The 23,598-nt window shown below is 48.0% G+C and overlaps 1 protein-coding gene across 2 annotated transcripts in view; it reads right to left on the reverse strand.

Annotated features, from left to right (window-relative positions):
* STAG2 (STAG2 cohesin complex component) overlaps positions 1-23,598 on the reverse strand; it is a 1,316,830-nt gene that overhangs the window by 301,175 nt on the left and 992,057 nt on the right. The gene's annotated exons all lie outside the window — the stretch shown is intronic.

A 23,598-nucleotide genomic window follows, 5' to 3' on the forward strand; every position in this document is an offset into this window, starting at 1 on the left:
CAAAGATGGTCCAAGCTTCTTGAATTCCCTATCAGGAGGTGCAGTAGGGAATGCACCCTTGGAATTCGAGGTTTGGACCACCAAGCTCTCAGGGGTGGGGTGTTGGGAGAGGAAAATGGGGTTGCTAGGGGTCAGGCGGTGGCGTCGGGCAATCATCCTATCCACGTGAGCCCCTGTGTTGGGCTTGGACCAAGCGCCCAAAAGGATGTCCGTAAGGGCCTCATTGAACAGCAGCAGGGGCTCCGTAGAAGCCGATGCCGGTTGAATGACCTCGAACAGAAGGTTAGTCCTAATCGCCACTGTAGGAAGCCCACGGTTTAAGGCCTCAGCCGCCTTACGCAACACCACTGCTTATGAAGCACCCTCCTCCGAAGCCACAGTAGGGAGAGAAAGTATGCCAAGGTCTTGAGAAGTGTCCAGACCACTGGGCTCAACCAACTTCCTTCTCCAAGCCAGTTCTTCCAACTGGTCTGCCTAAGGGTCCACAGACCCCTCACAGTCCTCCTCACCCTTATCTGGCAGCCACTCAGGGCGATGGGGAGGACAGGGGCACCGGTCGGCGCCAGTCTGACATTGGGCGATGTCGGTCCGGCTCTGTGTCCACATCGAGGGGGAGGTCGGGGGTCGAGTCAGAGGTGTCGCCAATGGATTCGTCGCCGGAGGTGTGACAAGGTCGACCGGCGCTGATTCGGAACGAGACCTGGATACCTGGGGGCCCTGAGGTGCCAGAGCCGAAGCCACTGGCATCGAAGGCCTAGAGCCCCCAGCCGAGTCCGCAGGGCCAGAAGGCGGGCCAGAAGGCGCGCCACCGGAGTCAGGCTGCCCAAAAATAGAGTGGAGGGCTTCATAAAAGATACGAAGTTGGGCAGGGGTCGTTCCTGCTCCCGGAAATGGAGGGCGGCTCGGAGCCGACCCAGCGGGCTCCTTGGGCGGATCCAGACAACCATCCGCATCCTGCCTCGGCCGGGGAGAAGGCGAAGAGCGACGTGGCTTAGTCGCCGCTTTGTGTGTTTCGACTTACCCGAAGACAAAGACTTTAACGAGGAGTGGTGGTGATGGCGCCGCGACCTCTCTCTTGACCGGAACCTTGAACGGCGTGGAGCAGACTGCCAGGCATCCAGAAGCTTTCGGGACCGCTCCCGCAACGACTTTGGGTCCATGGCCCGGCTGTCTGAGCGCAACTTCGGGTCGTGGTCGCGCTCCAGGTACCAGCATGGTGCGCTCCAGGCACCAAAGGCACACAAGATGAGGCTGCGTCGCTGACCGCTTGTGGCAGGAGCCACAAGGCTTGAAGTCAGTCCGCCGAGATGACATATCTGTGCACTAATAGTCATGACGACTCGAAAAGATGTCGTCAAAAAGTACCAAATGAGTCAAAAAGTGACTTGAGGTACCGCTCTCTCCGGATCTGCGCTGGCTGGCGTGGAAAAAGAAAGTTCAACCATCAATAGGAGCACAGAGGTAATCACACAGGGTCGCCCTCCACTCAGAACTAGATACACAACAAAAGATCCTGTGGAATGGACGTCCACAAATGTCAGTTACTAGGAACTAGACCAGCCTGTCTGTACTGATAGCTATTCCCATCCCTTAAAGAATTTTAAAGGGAATACTTCACTGCTTAGCGTCCAAATTTCAATGTTAAAAGAACACAACCCAATTTCCTTGACAGCGACACAGAACAACCAAATGCAGATTGTCTGACCCTCCGCGGTCAATACCAAATATCCACAACAGCAACGTTGGATAGAAAAGATAGAAAAAATATGTGGAGAAACAAGTGACACCTCACGGAAACACCACCAACGGGGAACCTGGTATGTTATTTCCAGACAAGCCCCTGTCTCATCATCGGTAGTCACTTGTTTCTCAAAGTAAGAAGCAAAAGGAGTGTCCAAAACAAACAACCAAATAAGTGTGACAAACAGTGGGAAGCAGTGCTAGTGACAAACACAAAACATAAAATAGTGCACACAACGCAGCACCCAGAACCCAAACCAATTTTATTCGTAGGGAAACCGGTGTGCTGAACCAATAAAAAGGCTGGTAGCTAGTTCTGCATACCATTACCTATTTAAAATGCCGACATGTTTCACTGCCACTGCAGTTTAGGCAGTTTCATCAGGGCTGCACTATATGCTGCCACTCCACTCTTGGACACTTGTTCTGTGTTAACTGCCAAGGAAAAGGCACATATAAATCATTAAAAACATGTAAACGTACTCAATACAGCTAGTATAGGATATGCTGGTGGAAGCCCATAGTTACCCAGAGTCAGCCATGGTTGATCATACCGGCCGCCCCGGGGTAGGAACGAGTGCTGGGGTACTCCTGCTGTGAGTCAATTCTTACACTTTTCCATTTCCATCTTTATGAGTGGTGATTGCTTTACTGCCACTCGGTGTGAAGGCTGCGTCTAGCTCTTTGAGATCTGAGAGGCCAGGTTTGCTCTGCAGCTCTATCAAAGAAACACATGTGGGCAGCTGTGTTGTACCAATATTTGTTGTAAAATAAACGCAGTGCTCAATATAGATATACATTTGTGTACATCAGAACCCTAGGATGTCCTAAATAACAGCTGGGTCTGTTTTCCTAGTGGGCTCTGTTTTATGTTTTATTTTTCTTCATGTCCCATATAAGATTAGCGCCAGGTGGCAGGTCTGAATGATGGGAATAGGGTTGCCCAGTATGAAGCCAGTGTGCAACAAACTGAATGTGAATCTTTCTCTTGGTGCCCACAGAGCTTAAAAGCCAAGTGTAAGAGTTGACTCACAGCAGGAGTACCCCAGCACTCGTTCCTACCCCGGGGCAGCCGGTATGATCAACCATGGCTGACTCTGGGTAACTATGGGCTTCCACCAGCATATCCTATACTAGCTGTATTGAGTACGTTTACATGTTTTTAATGATTTATATGTGCCTTTTCCTTGGCAGTTAACACAGAACAAGTGTCCAAGAGTGGAGTGGCAGCATATAGTGCAGCCCTGATGAAACTGTCTAAACTGCAGTGGCAGTGAAACATGTCGGCATTTTAAATAGGTAATGGTATGCAGAACTAGCTACCAGCCTTTTTATTGGTTCAGCACACCGGTTTCCCTACGAATAAAATTGGTTTGGGTTCTGGGTGCTGCGTTGTGTGCACTATTTTATGTTTTGTGTTTGTCACTAGCAGATGTCTCTGCTTCCCACCGTTTGTCACACTTATTTGGTTGTTTGTTTTGGACACTCCTTTTGCTTCTTACTTTGAGAAACAAGTGACTACCGATGATGAGACAGGGGCTTGTCTGGAAATAACATACCAGGTTCCCTGTTGGTGGTGTTTCCATGAGGTGTCACTTGTTTCTCCACATATTTTTTCTATCTTTTCTATCCAACGTTGCTGTTGTGGATATTTGGTATTGACCGCGGAGGGTCAGACAATCTGCATTTGGTTGTTCTGTGTCGCTGTCAAGGAAATTGGGTTGTGTTCTTTTAACACTGAAATTTGGACGCTAAGCAGTGGAAAAAGAAAGAACTGACGTCAGCGCGCAGGGGTGGCGACTAAGATACGCGACGTCATTTTGGCGACCACGACACCAACGACTAACGTGGAGTTGACGAATGCCACCTACCGACGCGTAGGGGAACTGCTGAAGAAAAAATCTCCGGATTCAGTCTGACGCCTGGGGGGAATTCTAAGGTGAGGTGTTCATAACTAATAGTCTCTTTCAGATTTTAGTATTTAGGGGAAACCCTGCACCTTGCCTCCTTAGACAAGAATCGACAAGATAGGAAGAAGGACCGAAGAAGCTGTGCTGAACGTAAGAGGACGACGCCCACAAACTTGGCTCCAGCCTTAAGGGCCTGTCCCCACCTCGAACCTGCTCCTTTGAAATCCTGGTGTGTGCTGCAGCCAGCATCCTCAAGAAATCGAAGGACCTGCCCTGCCTTTCAAGCCAAAGACTTTGTCTCTCTGTGCACTGGATTTGCTCAGTCACAGACTCAGGCCCCGGCCAAAACCGCAACTCTGAACCCGATGCACACAGCCTGAGTAGCTCAACACCACAAAGAGGTCTCCCCAGCGATCCTGACCGGAGATCTGGTTATCTCTGACCTGCTTCAAATCTCCAAGGGAAGGCTGGAGCCCCTTTCTGGATGATACCCCCCAGACCGCGATTGGAGCCGGTAAGAAAACCTGATGCCTAAAGACACCCCTGCACCGAAAGCATTGGGTAGCCAAAACGACAGTGTCCCAGCATCCCAACTTAACTCTCCAACCGGTGGTCACCTTCAGAAGATCTTCGTCTCCAAACATTCAGTATTTTTTGCAAGTGGAGAATTCCCATTCAAATCAATGAGGCACAGACGCCAAAACTGCACCCTGCACCCAGCTGCCCCTGTGCCGCTGCCAATGTACCATGGGTGCTAACTCGGATCAACCCTTTGCCCTGAGCCTAACACCAGGAGATTGGCTCCCACAACCTTGTGATCTGCTCGTGAGCAGCCACCAATTGGAGGTCCCCTTTCCCCAGTGGTTAACATTGGGGGTCAGCACTCTTTACCCGGGCGCCCTAGTGCCACTGAGGTTGTTTCAAGAGTGGCCCTTGGGGAACCCCGATTGTAACCCCAGAATCCCAAATCCCACAAGTAACTATTTACCTGTAAACAAATACGTATTTACACCCATGGGATTACATTGACTGCTTTTCTTGAAAATTGTGGAGTTGGTTTGTATGGAACATTGAAAAACTGCATATGTACTAAGTGAATTACTTACCATTTGTGTAATGGATGTCTCAGTGTGATATTTCGGCATATTACACTGATTACTTTTGCTAGCTGAAAAGTAATCTGTAAAGTAACTAAAAAGTAATTTCGAACTGTTGACTTACCTGTAATTCAACCACCTGCATTCAACTGTAAACAACCGCATTAGAATTTGTAAAGCATTTATTTCACTTACCTGCACCAGGCTTGGCTTTAGAAGGAAAATGCTACTTACTCAGTATGCATCTGTTCTTGGCATGTAGAGCTGTAGATTCATATGCGTTTGCATAGATCGCCATCTGGTGTTGGGCTCAGATGTTTGCACTTTGTTTTTCTTCGAAGAAGTCCTCCTAGTCACGAGGTACGTGACTCCTCCTTACGGTGATAGCGCGCATGGGCATCGACTCCATACCCAGATTGTTTTCGCCATAAAGGAAGATGATGGAGTTAGTAAGAATAGAAAGATGTCCATGTGTATTGTATCTAAGTAAGATAATACTGCAGCAGATAAAGGTACCCGGGGAGGCGGGTGGGCGCATATAAATCTACAACTCTACATGCCAAGGACAGATGCATACTGAGTATGTAGCATTTTCCGTTCTAGATATATGAGCTGTAGATCATATGCGTTAGCATAGACTATACAGCAGTTATTTTCCAGGCGGTGGCCGACCTGTATCTTTTCCAGTAGTTTGAAAAAGTGTTCTTAAGACAGTCTGGCCCACACTAGCTTGTTGTTTTGCATGCACATCGATACAGCAGTGTTTTGTGAATTTGTGAGGTGTAGACCAAGTTGCAGCCTTACAGATCTCATCTAAGGGTATATTCCCTAAAATTGCCATAGAAGCCCCTAGTTTGTGTGTAGAACGCGCTCTAGGGGAAATAGTTAGTATGCTTTTGGCTTTAATGTAGCATATTTGGATGCGTTTAACTATCCATTGTGTAATACCAGTTTTTGAAATGGGATTGCCTTTATGCGGTGGTGAAAAAGCAAGAAAGAGTTGTCTGATTTTCCTAAAAGATTTAGTTCTTTCAATGTAATCGAGTATTGCTCTTTTCACATCTAGTGTGTGAAGAGCACGTTCTGCCACTGAGTCTGGTTGAGGGAAAAACACTGGTAGTTCAACAGAATCATTGAGGTGAAAGGCAGAAACAAGTTTAGGTAAATTTGGATTAGTCATAAGAACCACTTTGCTATGATGAATTTGTAAAAATGGTTCTTGTATGGTTAGTGCCTGGAGCTCACCAACTCTTAACAGAAGTTATGTTATGAGGGACTTAAAAAAGCGCATGGCTACTCGATTGAGTGTAATAAACAACAATAGATGTACAGAGTTCCCCAAGGAGAGCTAAGGAATTCTAGCTCACCCGATATTCTCTCTCATTCAATTAGACAGGGGGTGACGTGGGGGTCTAAAGTGCATGATGTAGACCCATATTCCAGAATGTAAGGATACCTCACACAGGCTACCGGCAGAACTACAACTGTAGCCCCAGCCGATAGTCGTCCAGCGTCATCATCGGTACCCTGCTCCTTCGGCAGGCTGGCGGTGCAATGCCCGTCGGGCAGCGATGGAAGCTGCACTTTTGGTGGAGATCTTTTATTCTGGGCCAGCGGGTGTGTGTGTGTGAGGGGCCTAAGGGAGTGCAATTGTGAGCGTGGTGGTGAAGTTAAAAGAAGTCAGTGAAGTCCTGTTTGGTAATTATTTTAATAGTCAGGCTTACTGCTTCGGTTAAAAGTTACAGGGGTATTAAGGGGTGGTAAACAATGAGACCAACCCTTATTCGACCCTTAAAGTGCAAAAAACGGTCAACATGTTTCACGCCCTAAGGGCGATTCATCAGGACCTCGGTGCTCATAAATTGCTAGGATCCTCTGAGTTAAGAGGACGCCAATATACGACCTGTGAAGGTGTCGTACAAATTGGTTCCACACAGGGGACCTCCTGGGAACTAAAAGAAAATGAAAAAAAAGACAACAAAATAGACACAAATGATGGCACCATTATTCTGACTTTTAGTTACATATCACTCGTGCCTATATTCACAGTGTCAGAGCATGCGTGCCCAGTGGGTGACCCTGTCTAAAAACGACAGCATCAAGTGCTGTTGTGGGAGAGAGAGAGGCAAATTTTAATCAGTTACGTGCGTGTGAAGTACTCGCACATAGTCATGCTTCTATGCTGGTTTGCTGTGACAGGTATGCGTAAATCATGCCGTGATCTAGGCTCTGCAGTACACATAATGGAATTGGTCGTCACATGGCTAGAAGGGTGTCACTCATACACCTCAGGGGAAACAATCTACGTGAGACACCAGTATGTAAAGATTAGTGGTTTCAAATCTAAAGCTTTGAACAGTAAAAAAGCGCCACACAGAACAACCCGAAAATCGTAGTTTGACACTCTGTAGAGATTATACCTTCATACGCTGTTAAATTGGTACTATACACCAGCGCGCATTGGTGGTGCGTGTATATCCGCCTCCGATTGCGAGGGAAGCGGGAAATCTAAATCAAACGCCCATAACAACCTTGTAGCGTGGGTTGAATCGTGTAATAAAGTGGCGGTGCACTTACCCTTACAGTATCCACTCTGGGACCTCACGAGCTGTCCAGGTGGGGCCAGCAGCGCGTGAGGGGATCCTGAAGGGGAGAAGGAGGAGAGCAGCCCGCGGGAGATTAAGGTGAAAATAAGGCAAAAGCGGGATACCGCGATCTCAATCTGGGGAAGGCTGCGTATAAATGCAGTCCGCGGGTGGTGTTAGGACCCAACGCCTTACCTCCAACGTCGCTGCAGGCAGGCTTTTCTGCACCTACCCCTCCCACTGCAAACAGGTCTCTGGACAGCCGGCACGGGAGTCCGACAAATTCTGAGTAAAATACAGGGGAGGCGCGCGCATCGCGAGGGTGCGGCCGTCCAGTTGCTAAGAGACGGCACGCAAAGGTGGACAGAGAAAAGGGGTCCGTCTAAGAACAGCTCAAGCCGGGCATAGTAAGGCGGGCGCCATCTTGGAATGGGCTAAGATGTCTTGACAGGACATATATAGGTATCTGAAATTGGACAGAAATTAGACAAAAATTATGTCCAGGGTCATGACTATCTGGCGAGTGTAGTCCAGGGCACCCCATCATTTAGTCCCAACGTTTCGCACTGCAATCGATGTATCCATCTCTGTTCATGCTTGAAGAGTGCTTGTTGGTTGAGGTGTGGTAGTGACTCAATGACAGTCCATCGAATGCTTTCTGGAGGGTGGTTCTTATCCTTACAATGGTCATATAGTTTGGTGTGTGATTTATGACAACGAATGTTGCTGTTATGTTCCATTATCCTTTGCTTGACGGGGCGCATAGTCATCCCGATATATAACAACGCACAGGGGCAGATCAAGGCGTATATGCACCTGGAGCTGTTACAGTTCGTATGTTTGCTGAAGGTCCATGTGAAATTGTTATTCAGAACAATGGTCTTGCCCTGGATGGTCTGTGGGCAAACAACACAAGTACCACACCGGTAGTGACCAGTTACAGGAGGCAAGTCCCAAAGTGTGTTGACAGCTTGTATGGAGGTTTTCTTGGGACGGGTATGGATAAGGGTATCTTTAAGGTTTGCCGTCCTCTTAAAAGCAAAACGTGGACGTGGTAACACCATCCCCGCGGAGTTAAGAATGCCCCAGTGGGTATTGACAGTTTTCTTGATAAACGAGGAGTTTCTGGTAAATGAAGTGACACAGGTGATCTTGTCGTCTGGTACCTTGGGATTCACCTCAAGTAGAGCCTCCCTGTTGTTATGGAGGGCTCTTTTGGTAGAGTCTTTCAGTCTTTTAGCGCCGGGACACTCGATTGAGTGTCCCGGCGCTACAAATTCTTGGTGGGGATAGCCATGGGCATTATCATGCAGAAGTTACACTATTGCTGAAAAAGCCAGGTCTTCAATGACTTTCTAAGATCCTGAGTCTGTCAGAGTGTCAGAGGGGGATTATTCCAGAGTTGTGCTGCTTGCATCTGGAAAGAGAGGCCCCCAATTCGAGCATAGGAAGATTTAGGGATGTGAGCTAATTGAAGTGCAGCCGACCGCAGAGCTAGACGCAGGGAAGAGAAATGAAATCTCTTCCTGAGGTAGGGGGCCCCCATCCCGTGGAGAGATTTAAAGGTTAGTACCATGGCTTTAAACATAATCCTATTGCGGATTGGTAGCCAATGCATGGATTTCAAATAGGTAGACATCCTAGTTTTGGGCCCTAGCATGTAAATAGCCCTTGCTGCAGCATTCTGGATGACCAGTAGGCGAGTTAACATGTATTCAGGGATTCCCAGGTTAAGGCCATTGACGTAGTCCATCCTGGATAGAACTAACGCCTGAACCACTGTTTGTCTATGTGTTAACAGCGGAAGGGGCAGGAACTGTAAGCATTTTGAGCACTTCAAAACATGCGCCTACCACAGCTTGTACTTGGGAGTTCATGGAGAGGTTATCCTCCATCCTGCCAGTCTTGAAACACATTGTCTAATGGGAGGCCAAAAAGTATCATTTCCAATTTATCAGGATTACACTTAAATTGATGGAACTGAAACCAGGAGAGCACCTCAGAGAGGCACACATTTATCGCCTCTCCTCTAAAGTCTGACTTCTTGTCATAGGTGAAGAGCAATTGTGTGTCATCCGCATAAGATATAATTTTCACTCCGTGGGCTTTGGCCAGAAGCGCCAAGGGGGACATATAAAGGTTAAAAAGTGCTGGGCTGAGGATTGAGCCCTGAGGGACACCCACCATTAAGGGGGGGGGGGGACCAAACTGTTTGCTGGCGATTATCCAAAAACTAAGCAAACCATCGGAGTACCGTGCCCACACAGCCACATTCATGAAGCCCCCGAAGGAGCAGATCAAGGGGGACGGTATCAAAGGCCGCTGATAAATCCAAGCGTATCAGCACGGCCTTCCCTCCCTGTCTAGGGTCTCTTTGATGGCCTCCGAAACCTCAAGAAGCGCGGTTCTGTGCTAAAATTAGACCTGAAGTCAGAGTGACTCGTGAAAAACATGATTGGCTTCAGCGTAAAAAACCTTCAAAAAAAGGGGGGCAAGGATATTGGTCTGTAATTAGAGGCTGCCTCTGGGTCTGCTTTTTTTAGCAGCGGAAGTATCTTGGCGCTCTTCCACCTGTCCGGGAAAAGCCCGGTCTCCAAGGATGTGTTGAGAATCTGATTTAGCTCAGGGTTCATTACCTCGGCTAGTGACACCAGAGTCTTGCAGGGTAGGGTTCGGATGGAGATCCCAATTTAAGGGCCTTCATAATTTACAATGAGTTGTCCAAATATACAGGGGGGGAACTGCAGAAGAAGCGAGCTCCGTGGCTGCATAGGTGGGGTGAAAAACACTCGAATTTCACCCTCAGTCCTAGGCAGCGAAGAGAAAAAAATCTTCCATAGTTTTTATCTTCTCATGGAAATAGGAGGCTAGATGGCTCGTCCATCCCTCAGTCGGAGTGAATGACGTTGCCACTGCGTTAAGAGAAAAACTCCTTAACTGTTTTAAAATTTTCTATGCTATCGTTGGCAGACAGCTATTTTGGAGGCTAGAAACATTTTTTTCTCTTCTAAGATTGTCTTGGAATGCACCTTTAATGTCAATCTATATTTTACCCGAGGGGTCCAAAAAATTTCCCTAGGCTCTCTCCAGGCGTTTGCAGTCACTCTTACTATTCTTTAGAGCAACTGTAACCCAAGGTGCAGAGGCACGCAAGACATTGACGGGTCGTACAGAGGGAGGGGCGAGTTTGTTGGCTCGCAATTTGAGAAAATTGTCTAGACCTTCAGCATCCTCCTCCACTTTCCCAAGAAATAGGATTGGATGTTTACGGAGGGCTGAGATAAGTGTGTCTGCTGTGATTTGGTTAAAAGGTCTAAAACTACGAGAGGGTGGTCTTTCCTTAGAGTTACTAAGGTAGGGCACCTTCTCAATCATAAAATTGATCATGGCGTGGTCGGACCATACTAGCGGGACCGGAGCGGAGGTCACTAGTGTTATCTGTGGAGAAGATCTGGTCAAAAATATGTCCTTTCTCGTGTGTTACTGAGTGGCCAGACATTGATATTTTAAAAAGAACTAGTGAGTTGCATAATCCACTGGGCTCCTGTTCAGTGGAATCATCCATGCGAATGTTAAAATCACCTAAAACTAGGCAGGGTTTACAATTTATGGCCAGGGAAGAAACAGCATTACTGCTAGAGTAGAGGAACTGGCCCGCAGGACCTGGGGGTCTGTAGATCAAGATGCTGGACACAGATTGCTTTGCTGACACCTGGACGTGAAAACCCAAGCTTTCACGCCCACTATGTCCGCTGTAGGGACCAACGAGCAAGAGAGTTGTTGTTTAAAAATTATGGCAATGCCGGCCCCTCTGCCCGTTGACTGATCCTTCCTGAGCATCCTATAGCCAGGAGGGATGGCCATGGCGATGGTGGGATTAGAGGTTTCTCTGACCCATGTTTCCGTTAAAAAGAGAAGGTCAGGGCTCTTATCTAAGAGTAAATCGTGAATATGGAGGGCATGTTTGCCAAGAGATTGGGTATTAAGAAGTGTGGCCTTTTAAATGATCAATCTCTCTGGCAGGCTTGGTCTCACTACAGGGGGGTAGCCCCTGGAACCTCTTTTAGAGGACTCATTGATAGCCGAGTTAGAGAAAACCCAGCCACAGAGGTTGCAAGTCCAACTACACCGATCTGTGGGCATGGGCGGCGGCATCTTTCTCAAGCCCAAAGCCATGAGCTGCAGCCTACTGTAAGAAAGGGTTTTACCGTCTTCAGGCAAGCCTCCGGTAATGGGTCCAACGCCGGCCGCCTCCGGGACGCGGAGGGTGCAGACGGGCTTGCCGTTGGCGCGCCTTTGGAAACAACTAGCGTGCTGACCAGAGCTTTGCAGGCCCTCTCTAACAGGCGGACACCGTGGTCAGGAGACAAGTGTTAGGAAGTTAAAATATTACGTTTAAAAACAGTTCAAGACAATCCCTGAACAATGTGCAAAAGCAAGTAAAAACACCCAGCCTGACTTGCGATCTATCAAGCAAGCAGTACACGTTACCCGCTGCACGGTCGGCACATCGCAGGTTTTATGGGGGGGTAGGGAAGGGGGTGGAGTGGGGAGGAGAAACAACTAGCACGCTGACCAGAGCTTTGCGGGCCTGCTCTAACAGGCGGACAACCGCGAACACATGACAAGTGTTAGGAAGTTAAAACATTACGTTTAAAAACAGTTCAAGACAATCCCCGAGCAATGTGCAAAAGCGCAAAAGAGTAAAAACACCCAGCCTGACTTGCGATCTATCAAGCAAGCAGTACACGTTAAGAGATGTGATGCCTATAAGGAAGGCTACTCTCCAAGTGACGGACTGTAGTTCACATTTGTGCATAGGTTCAAACGGTGGGCCCATGAGTCTTGTAAAGACAATATTAAGGTTCCAAACTGGAGAGGGTGGAACCCTAGGGGGAATTATTCTTTTGAGTCCTTCCCTGAATGCTTTGATTGCAGGCACTCCAAACACAGACAAGTGTTGTCGGTTTTGTAGATAAGCGGTTATTGCAGCGAGATGCAATCTTATAGATGTGTACGCTAAGTTACAGCGTTGTAGGTGTAAGAGATAGCAAATGATGTTTTGAATGGAAGCATCTAGTGGATTGTTTTGACTGTTTGTACAGTAAATTGCAAATAGGTTACACTTTGCTGCGTAGCATGCTCTTGTGGTAGGAAATCTAGCCATTTTAATGACATTCATACAGTCTGGCGGGACATTGAGGTAGCCAAACTATGATTTGAGGTAGCCAAACTATGATTTCAGGTGCCAGGTTGCAAGGCTGAGTTGATTGGGATCTGGATGTCTTATCTCTCCATGGTTCTGAGTGAGAAGCTTGGGTAAGAGGTGTAGTTTTAATGAGGAACTACAAATAATTCCAAAAGGGTTGCGAACCACGGGTATCGAGCCCATGTGGAAGCAACCAGGATCATCTTGAGTGAATACTGTTGGAGCTTTCGAACCACTAATGGAATGTGCAGGAGAGGCAGAAAAGCAGAAGCAAATGTTCCTGACCAGTTCATCCATAGCGCATTGCCTTTGGACAATGGGTGTGGATACCTGGATGTGAAGTTTTGGGCATTTTGCGTTCTGGTATGTGGCGAACAGATCTATATCTGGGTAGCCCCACATTTGAAAGATTGTAAGAAGAACTTCAGTATTTAACCCCATTCGTGGATCTTTTGTCGCTGATGACTGAGCAGATCTGCAATCTGATTGTCTACTCGTGGAATGTGTTCCGCAAAGAGATATATCTTTTGAGGGATGGCCCATCTCCATATGCTTTGAGCTAGACTTGAGAGCTGTAGGGAGTGTGTACCTACCTGATTTTTGTATATAGTACATTGCTGTCATGTCTGTACGGACTAGTATAGTTTTGTGGACTAGATGGACTTGAAAGGCTTTTAAACGCTAGACAAATTGCGTGAAATTCCAAGTGGTTTATGTGGAACTGCTTTTGTCGTATTGTATTGTATTGTATTGTATTGTATTGTATTGTATTGTATAGTATATTGGATTTATATAGCGCTTATCACCCATCCTGGCTTTTCCCTGTGAGAAAGCCCCTACAGGGCATCCCCAAGGTGAAAGCCAGGCATCCCGCCGCGGGGCCGTTGTGGCGATTAAGCAAACTTAATGCCCGGAGATTAAGCAAGCTTAATGCCCAGAGTTGCAGAGTGTGAACCCATGATTAGGTCAGGCACCGAAGCGAGAATTATCGAGTCCGTGGACATTTGAGCTCAAGACCCTGCCGCGTCGGGAATTGCACCCTGGTCCCGGGTCTGACCTCTGCTTCAGGGTCTGACTGCTCTAACCAGTGAGCCACACTTCTCCGTCGTGGAGTCCACAGGCCCTGTATGGTGTTTTCTTGCAGATGAGCTCCCCAGCCGGGGAGTGATGCGTCTGCTGTTAGCACTATCTCTATCTGTGGAACGGGCTCGAGGAATGGCCGCACTGGGAGGAATGTTTGGTGGAGTGGAGCTAAGTTCCAGGCAATAACCATATTAGATAATTTGTGTTACCAAGTGGTCTGTTGTGAGGAAATTCCAGACTGGTAGAAACTGTGAGAGACATCCCCCGACAGGAGTAGAATGATCGGGGGGTAGTGGAGGGAAGTCACTGTTTGGTGGCAGGGAAAGTGCAGGTGGAATTACCTCTGCCTCTTCCTCTATTGTTATTTCCTCTGAACCCGCCCCAAAAATATCCTCTGGATGAGGAATATTGATTAGGACTTTTATAAGAGGATGACGTGTTTTCTGACACAGTTGTTTTTGAGCCACCCCCATAAAAGGAGCGACGAAAGGAGTCCCTACTAGAATGTATTTGTAAGGCCCCCATGGACTTAGCAGTCTCAATGTCTTTTTTTCATCTTTTCTAATGATGAATCGACTGTGGGGCCAAAGAGGTGTTCCTGATCAAACGGTTGATTATGTAGTGCTGATTGTAATTCCTGCTTGAATCCTGACATTCAAAGCCAAGCGTGTCGGCGTAGCAATACGCTGGTGTTAATGGCACGCGAGGCAGTATCAGCCGCATCGAGGGAGCATTTGATATAAGTGTTTGTAATAAGCCTACCATCTTGAATGAGGTTGTGAGCTTTAGCTTTGTAATGGACTGGTAAATACTGCATTAGTTGTCTAGCTCGTCATAGTGAGCGCCATCATATGGTGCCAGGAGAGCTTGTGCATTGGCAAAACACCAATGATTTGCAGCTTGTGATTCAATTCTCTTGCCGGACGCGTCTATAAGCTTTGACTCCTTGTCATGATACCTGCAGTTTGTGAATTTGCTCTCTTTCGTGCTTTTGAAACGTCAAGAGAATCTAATGGTACCTGACCCCTGATGTAAATTGGGTATGTAGGAGCAGCTTTATACTTTTTGTCTCCCCTTGGCGTTAGTATTCTAGCTCTAACCAGGTCCTTGAATACCTCGCTGGTGTGTTTTATCAAACCTTTGAGCATGGGCACAGAATTAGTGTTTTTTTGGGAGGGAGCAAAAGTTTCCACTAAGAAATCCTCCTCTTAGGGATTAGTATGTACTTTCACCCCATGATACTGAGCCGCTCTATTGATAAGCTGTGCAAAAGAAATACGTTACTTACCTGTAACTGCAGTTATCCAGTATTGGAATCTTTCATAGATTCACATGCCTGAATCATTCCCCGTCGTCGGGGTGGGAGTCCCCGGTACATAAAAATAGTAATGTCATATAGACATATATACACTAATAGGCCGGAGGCCTCACATTAGTAACCTATCTGAGTCCTTTTGTAAAAAAGGACCAAACTTTGGCCAGGAGCCAATCAGCTACTACCACCCTCTAGAACCTTCCCGGAAGGAGCCCTAGTCCCTCAAATTTTCGTAAGCACAGTGCTAAGTAGTACTTACTGAGAGAACCAAGGTGAGCCCTTCCAGGGGAGGCGGGTGGGTTGAATGTGAATCCATGAAAGATACCAATACTGGATAACTGCAGTTACAGGTAAGTAACGCATTTCTTATCCAGCATTATGGGTATCTTTCATAGATTCACATGCCTGAATCAGAGTAGCAAGTAATAGGCAGCACATTTCGCATAATATAGCAAGTAAGACACTTGATAATACCTTATCAATGGTGCAACAGAATAAACTGTAAACAGTAGCAGGATAAGAAATGTGCAATTAGGAAATAGGAAAGGTGGGATGAAAGGAAGAAGGCTCACCTCTAATGAAATAGATGACGGAGCACCACCTGTCCCACTGCTGCATCCTTTATAAGTTCTGAATCAGGGCAGTAGTGCTTGGTGAACGTACGTGGTGTCTTCCATGTCGCCGCTCTGCAAATGTCGACAATGGGCAACCCAGAAAAAAGCGCCATGGAGGTGGAAACCGCTCTAGTGGAATGAGCCCGAACTTTGGCGGGCAGAGGATGTCCCGCCTGTTGGTGGCAGAAGGCGATGGCCACAGGCATCCACCTTGAAATGCTCTGCTTTGTCAATGGTAGGCCCTTCCTGGGCCTGCTGAAGGCAATAAATAATTGGTTGGACTTGCGGAATTGTTCTGTTGTATGAATGTAGAATTTCAGACATCTTTTCAGGTCTAAGGAATGTAGAGATCTCTCCGCTGTTAAAGATGAATTAGGGAAGAAAGATCTCAGGACAATAGGTTCGTTTAGATGAAAAGCAGACGGAACCTTTGGTATGAATTTCGGGTTAGTCCGTAGAATGACTCTGTCCTGTTTGAACTGAAGGAACGGGTCCTGAATACAGAAAGCCTGCAGTTCACTCACCCTCCTTACTGACGTGAGAGCCAGCAAGAGAGCTGATTTCCATGACAAGTATTTGAGATCTGCTTTATGCATTGGCTCAAAGGGGTGTTTCATCAACTGCGCCAGGACAATATTGAGCTGCCATGTAGGTGGTAAAGGTCTCACTGGAGGATAAGTCCTGAATAAGCCTTTCAGAAACTGCTTGACCAGTCTATTGGACCATAGGGAAACACCAGCCGAAGAGCGTCTGAAGAGAGATATGGCTGCCAGGTGGACTTTGATTGAGGCGTGAGCCAATCCAGAGTTGGCCAGGTGAAGCAGGTAGGGCAGGAGTTGTGCCGGAGATGATGAGAACGGGTGCAGTTTGTTAGCTTTACACCATAAACAGAATCTCTTCCACTTAAGAGAGTATGTCTTGGTGGTACTGTCAGCCCGGGCCCAGGCAAAGACGACCCTGGAGTCCTGAGGGATATCTAAGTCCTGGAATTCTCTGAACTAAGGAGGCAAGCCGATAATCTGAGAGATGTCGGATCTGGATGCTGGACTTGCCCCTGGTTCATCGTGAGGAGATGCGGGTAAGGCCTCAGTGGAATCGGAGGCTCCAGTGATAGAATGTGGAGTTCTGTAAACCAGTGTTGGCCCGGCCACGCTGGGGCTACCAGGATCAGTATGCAATGCTCTGCTTTCAGATTCCGAAGAACCCTGGGGATCAGGGGAAATGGAGGAAAAGTGCGATCGAAAATGCATCCCCTAGAGATCCTTTCTGGGGAAGCCAGCTTGCATAATGTTGGCATTTTGCGTTGATCTCTGTTGCAAATAGATCCAGGTGAGGTCTGCCCCATCGGGAGAATACTGCGTCGAGAGCATGTTGGTCGAGCTCCCACTCGTGGCAAATTGAGCGTTGCCTGCTTAGTGAGTCTGCCAGGGTGTTGTCTGCTCCTGGGACGTACTCCGCCTTCAGCGAAATGTTGTATTGGAGTAGCCACTTCCAAATTCGCTGTGATTCTTGAGACAACGTCATGGATAGAGTTCCCCCTTGCTTGTTTAATTAGTGCATTGTGGTGGTGTTGTCCGTCCTCACAAGCACTGGGGAGTTCCTGATTCTGGGCAGGAATGCTCGAAGTGCCAGGTATACTGCCCTCAACTCTAGCAGGTTGATGTGGAGCAGTTTTTCTGCCGGCGACCACTGACCGTGTATCTGAAGTTCCTGCAGAAACGCACCCCATCCTTCCAATGACGCATCTGTTATCACGTGTGAGGAGATTGGAAGCAGGAATGGAAGGCCCTGGTTCAGGTTTTTTGTTTGAAGCCATCAGTGCAGGGCCTTCACCATGAATGGAGTGATCCTGATTAGATCGTTGAAGGATCCCATACACTGGATCCACTGAGATGATAACGCCTCCTGTAAGGGACGCATAGGGAGGCGGCAGTGTGGTATTAGGAGGATATTGGAGGACATCATTCCTAGCAGTGACTTTAAGAGTCGCACCTTGATGGTCTTTTTGACCCGAATGTGGGCTGCCAGCGACCTCAGTTTGACCTGACGCTCCTGTGATAGGAAGGTCTTCTCCTGATGTGTGTCTAGAGTTTCTCCCAGGAAAGTGAGGCGTTGAGAGGGCTGCAGTACTGACTTTTCCTGGTTGAGTGTAAGTCCCAGACTCTCGAAGAGCTGAAGACAGGCGTTGGAAGATCTGTTCACGCCTTCTAGAGTGGGAGACTTGATGAGCCAGTCGTCCAAGTAGGGGAATACCTGGTGATGGTGCTGGCGAAGGTAAGCTGCCACTGGAGATAGGCATTTCGTAAAAATGCGTGGCGCCGACTTCAGGCCGAATGGCAGCACTCCTAACTGGTAATGTCTGCCCGCCACAGTAAACCTTAGGTATTGGCAGTGACTTTAGTGGATGAGTATGTGAAAATAGGAGTCCTGGAGGTCTAAGGACACCATGAAATCTTTGGAATTGAGTAGCTGTAACACCTTCTGAATGGATACCATAAGGAACGATTGTTTTTTGAGGTATCTGTTGAGGTTCCTTAGATCCAGTATAGGTCTCCATTTCTTCTCCTTTTTTCGTATCACTAAGAACCGTGAATAGAATCCTTTCCCCCTCTGACCTCTGGGAACTCTCTCTACGGCTCTTTTCTGGAGCATTAGTGAGAGTTCCGCTTGAAGGAGATGAAGATTCTTGTGCTGCATGGGACATGGGGGGTTCGAAGGAGGAGTTTCCACGAACTCCAGTGTATGGCCGAACCGAACCAGCTGGAGAACCCAACGATCCGTTGTTATTCTTTGCCAATTGTGGAGGAAGTTGGAAATTTTCCCTCCAACTACATAATGTGGAGAAGAAGTGGAGGCCTGTTGGAGAAAGAAGTCATTGCCTTCTGGCGGAATCTTTCTTTCCTCCTCTTCCTCAAAAGGAAGACATATTGTACTGGCCTTGTTGCTGCCTCTGTTGGTATTGAGGCTTGTATTGCTGGGACAAGCCGTAGGAGGATTTGTATCCCTGATAGCCACCTCTTGTCTGCTGGCTTCTTCCTCTGAAGCCCCGAAAGGAAGTATTCTTGTACTGGAGGGTACCCAGGGCTTTTGCGGTCTCGGTATCCTTCTTGATACCCTGCAGCATCTCATCAATATGCTTCCCAAAGAGAAGCTCTCCGTCAAACGGCATGTCCAGTACTTTGGTTTGTACTTCCAGCCGGAAAGATGTAGCTTTCAGCCAGCCTTGGCGCCTAAGGACCGCTGCCCCCGCCAGCTGGCGAAATCCTGTAGAGGCAATATCCATCGCCATGTCAATAATCTCCGAGGCGGACCGCTCTCCGTCAAGGAGGATCTTCTTTACCTCTTCTTTCTGCTCCTCTGGCAGTGGGCCTAGGTATGGGGCAACATCTGCCCACATCTGGCGATTGTAACGCCCCAAGAGCGCTAGCGAGTTTGCCACTCTGACAGTAATGGCCGACATCGACGAGAACCTCTTCCCAATGTTATCCAGTTTACGGCCTTCAGCAGCTGGGTTCCACTGCTTCCTCTTCATCCGAAGATTGTTAAGGACGCAAAGATACAGGATCCGGATTAATGACCAGCGGAGGTGGTCTAGGGCGAGGAGGAGGAGCTGATGTCACGAGTTGTGGTGGCACTACTGAAGGTGGCGGAGTAGGCGGAAACCGCTGTTTGTAGTCCGCTATTAGGAATTGGAGGTCCGCGACTATTGAGGCCAGGAGGCACACCATAGGTTGTGAAGGAGGAGGAGATTGATATTCCTCCTGGTATGGGACTTCTGCCTGACCCATATCTTCGCAATCCGAACTCTCGTGGACCTTGACATTTAGCTGTTATGGACTTGCTGCAGTGTGGAACATGGCACCATCATCAGAGTCCTCAGTCTCCAGTAAGTGGACCGGTGGCAGTGGCTGGACCCTGCTAGGAGACGTAGCCTCTGGCGTCAGCGTACGCGCGGACATCCTGAAGTGTGTATAGGTATACTTCAGCTTGGGAGAGCCTTCTGTCGACTGGCCCGTCGACGGGGTGGTCGTCGACGGTGGGATGCTGACAGCCACAGCAGCCCTCTCGGTCGTCTTCGCCGACGACGTCGTCGACGGTAGCGTCGTCGACGATGGTTTCTTCGTCGACGGCAGTGTCGACGTTGGGAGTTGTCGTCGACGGCTTCGTCGACGCTAGTGTCGACGTCGATGGCTTCGTCGATGGCTTTGTCGTCGAGGACATCGTCGACGAGGTGGTCGTCGATGGGACCTTAGTCGACGACGTTGGTTTCAACTTCGTCAACGTGGAAGCGGTCGTCGACGGAGGCGTAGTCGACGCTCTTTTGACTGGAAGTATAGATGTTATAGACCTACCCGACGACGACGATGCTGAGGTAGATGTCGCCAAGGTGGTGAAGGCCGATGCTGTCGATCGAGAGATGGTTACTGTCGACGCTGTCACAGGCATGGCAGAAGACACCAGCACAGGCTTCTTGAAGGTGGCTTCCTGAAGAGGAGTCTTAACTGCCATGTCTTTTGGACGACCCTCTGAAGACTTTGGCGCTTTCTTTTGAGGTGGCATATTAGACGGACCAGGAGATGTCTGTCTTGGCCTTTTGGAAGAGGAGTGTGAGCTCCTGAAGGACTTTGATCCTTGTCCTTCAGTCTCTGAAGCCACAGAAGCAGGCGTCCCTCTCTGTCTTTTAAAGTCTTGACAGAGAAAGTGCGGCAGACCTTACAATCCTTGGCAGAATGGTCAGGGTAGAGACAGTAGAGGCAGTCTTCATGTTTGTTATCTACATGCAGTCTCAGCTTACTACACGATGCACAGGGTCTAAAGAGCCCTATTTTAGGAGTGGTAGACAGTGGACTCTAGCACTCCTCCACAAGAGTAAAATTGAAGAGGAAAATATGGAAAAAATCCAGAAATACCAGAAACCTGAGCAGAGCTCAGTGGAGACTCCCTTAGCACGACGTGCGGTAGAAAATCTGAGGGACTAGGGCTCCTTCCAGGAAGGTTCTAGAGAGTGGTAGTAGCTGATTGGCTCCTGGCCAAAGTTTGGTCCTTTTTTACAAAAGGACTCAGATAGGTTACTAATGTGAGGCCTCCGGCCTATTAGTGTATATATGTCTATATGACATTACTATTTTTATGTACCGGGGACACCCACCCCGACGACTGGGAATGATTCAGGCATGTGAATCTATGAAAGATACCCATAATACTGGATAACCAATATTGTCATTGGGTGGTGATAGCCTGGAGGGATATAGATAGAGGTCATTAGTAAGAGCCGGGACTTTATCATAATCATCCCAGGGTCTGTGTCTTGCTGAATGGTGTCCTCATTATTATCCCCATCATTATCATCCTGTGGCTCAGGTGAGAAACATAGTGGTGGTGAGTTTACTGGTGAAATCAGTAAATTTGGATTAAAAAGTGGAGGAGAGGGAGGCATGTAAGGGGGAGAGGGGTTAGAACACATGTCCTTTCTCTTAAGCGATATATGGTAGTCTTCAAAGAGGTCCAGCTTCCATTTTTTAGGAAGTGTTGCTTGAATGTTCCCAGTTTCAGGGTCAATATGTAACTGTTTTTGTTTTGGATCCAAAGAATCTGATAGAGGAAGTTCTTTTGATGGAATATCTTTGTCCCTTTGTTTATATTCAGAGGGTTTAAGAGGACTTGCATGCTTTTTGGGATCTGCACCCTTCGGTGCGGCATGTTTCTGCCCCGAAGGTTTGGTTTTCCCTGGTTTCAGATCTGAAGGTCTCTCTATATGTGTTTTTGGCTCTGACGCTTTTTCTTTAACTGGTTTCAGCTCCGAAGCTTTCGGCTTAGCCGGTGTCGATTCCGAAGCCTTTGGTTTAGCTGGAGGAGTGTGGCTAAATGGTTAGAGCGGCAGACCCTGATGCAGAGTTCTGGTCCGGGACCAGTGTTCAATTCCCGCCTCAGTGGGTCTTGGACTCAATTTCATCGGACCTGACAATTCTCGCCTCGGTGCCTATTCTAATCAAGGGCCCCACGCTGCAACTCTGGGCAATAGCTTGCTTAACCTCCACACCGGCCCCAACAGCGCTAGGATGCCTGGCTTCACCCTGGGGGTGCCCAGGAGTGGACAGTTCACAGGGAAAGCCAGGAAGGGTTTCACAGCAGTATGAGTAATAGCGCCAGGAAACCGCTTGGTGACAGTGCGCTCTACAAATACCTTGACATTTACATTTAGCTGGTGTCGGCTCCGAAACCTTGGCTTTATGCTGTTCCGGATCAGACTCTTGGTGCTGAAGATGTCTTTGGTGACGGCAGCGCAGAGTCATGCTTGGTCATTGGTTTTGGTGCCAAAGATGTGGGTTTGGCACCTGAGTGGGTCAGGTCTACCCCAAGCCGGAGGACTTGTCCTTATGTTCATAGCCGTGCCAGAGGGCGGGGCATCTGGATTGTATCACAGTGTCAACCTGAGTCTGAGGGCGCAGAAGTAACCAGAGTCGCTGGTGTTTTTGTAGGCAGTTGGGGTTCGTTACTCACAGTTCGTTGAGCCGGAGTTACGTTCGAGCCCTCTTCCATGTAGGAGTCGTTGGCTTTAGACATGGAGCTGTGTTCTTCTTTGGTGCCGGGTTGGAATTCCGACTCTTCTCTGAAGATGTCTGGCACCGGACTAGTGCCGCATCTCATCTTGTGACGTACAAATCGTTTTTTCGATCGGAATGATCTACAGGCCTCGCAGTTGGTTTCTTCGTGCCATGGGGAGAGGCAGAGCCTACAGATCTTGGGCAGGTCCGTGTGTGGGAACTTAGCACCACACCCGGGGCATTTCTTACATGGAGTCCGTTCTATGGACTGTTGGCGTGGTCGGCGCGTGTAGGCCTCACGGCCCGCGTGGGTCGAAGTAGTTTGGATTTTACAATGCGCGTCGAAAGGGAACCCGCGATCGAAAACAATACTGTTGAGTTTTAAGGATTGCGCGTCAAAAAGGTTCGAAGGAGATCCCGAACCGGAGCAATACACATCCAAACCAGATGGCTGAAAAAAACAATCTAGGGATGGAGTAGATGCCTATGCGCACTATCACAGTAAGGAGGATTCACCTACCTCATGACTAGGAAGACTTCTTCGAAGAAAAAAAAAGTGCAAACATCCGAGTCCAACACCAGATGGCGATCTATGCTAACCCATATGATCTACAGCTCATATGCCTCGAACATAAAGTAACTAAATATTTTTTATACAAATTGGGTTCAGTCTGAGTGTGTGACATCATTTCTTGACTGAATGTGTACAACAAATGCATAACACTACCCTCTGATAAAGCCTAACTGTTGGCACACACTACCACAAATAGAGAGTAAGGTGCTATCTACTTTTACCTCTGCCTACGTTTGGGGTTCCACTGGACTATGTGCACACTATACCTCACTTTGGTTTAGTATATACAGAGCCAGCTTCCTACAGATCCTCTATCGCAAATCTTAGAAATTTGCGATGAGCAGGATGGATTGGAATATGGAAATAGGCGTCCTTTAAATCTAGAGTGGACAGAAAGTTGGCCTTTTGCAGAAGTGGTAGTACTTGTTGAAGTGTTAACCTGTGAAAATGGTCTGACTGTATGTAAAGATTTAGTTCTATGAGGCCCAATATTGGCCTGAGAAAAGCTTCTTTTTTGGGTATGAGAAAGTAAAAGGAGTACAGACCCGACCCATGGTGTTGCGGTGGTACGGACTCTAGAGCCCCTTTTAGAAGGAGAGACTGAACCTCTTGTTTGAGGACATGTAGGTGATCCGGTGAGAGTTTGTGTGACCATGGGGGAATGTTGGAGTAAAGTTGGTAAACTCCAGGCAGTAACCTGAACGGATAATATCTAGTACCCACTTGTCTGTTATGGAGTGCCAGAGGGGTAGGAAATCTGAAAGTCGCCACCAACAGGTGTTAAATGGTCAGAGGGAGTGTAGAGAAGTCACTGCTTTGATTTGGAGGGGAGGTGCGTGTATTTGAGTCTCTACCTTTGCCATTGTTGCCTCTGTAACCCCCTCTGAATGAACCCTTCGAAGCAGAGGGTTGGTTGTTGCCCTTGT

Source organism: Lissotriton vulgaris, chromosome 4_1 (genome assembly GCF_964263255.1).
Source record: "Lissotriton vulgaris chromosome 4_1, aLisVul1.2, whole genome shotgun sequence".
Taxonomy (NCBI): domain Eukaryota; kingdom Metazoa; phylum Chordata; class Amphibia; order Caudata; family Salamandridae; genus Lissotriton; species Lissotriton vulgaris.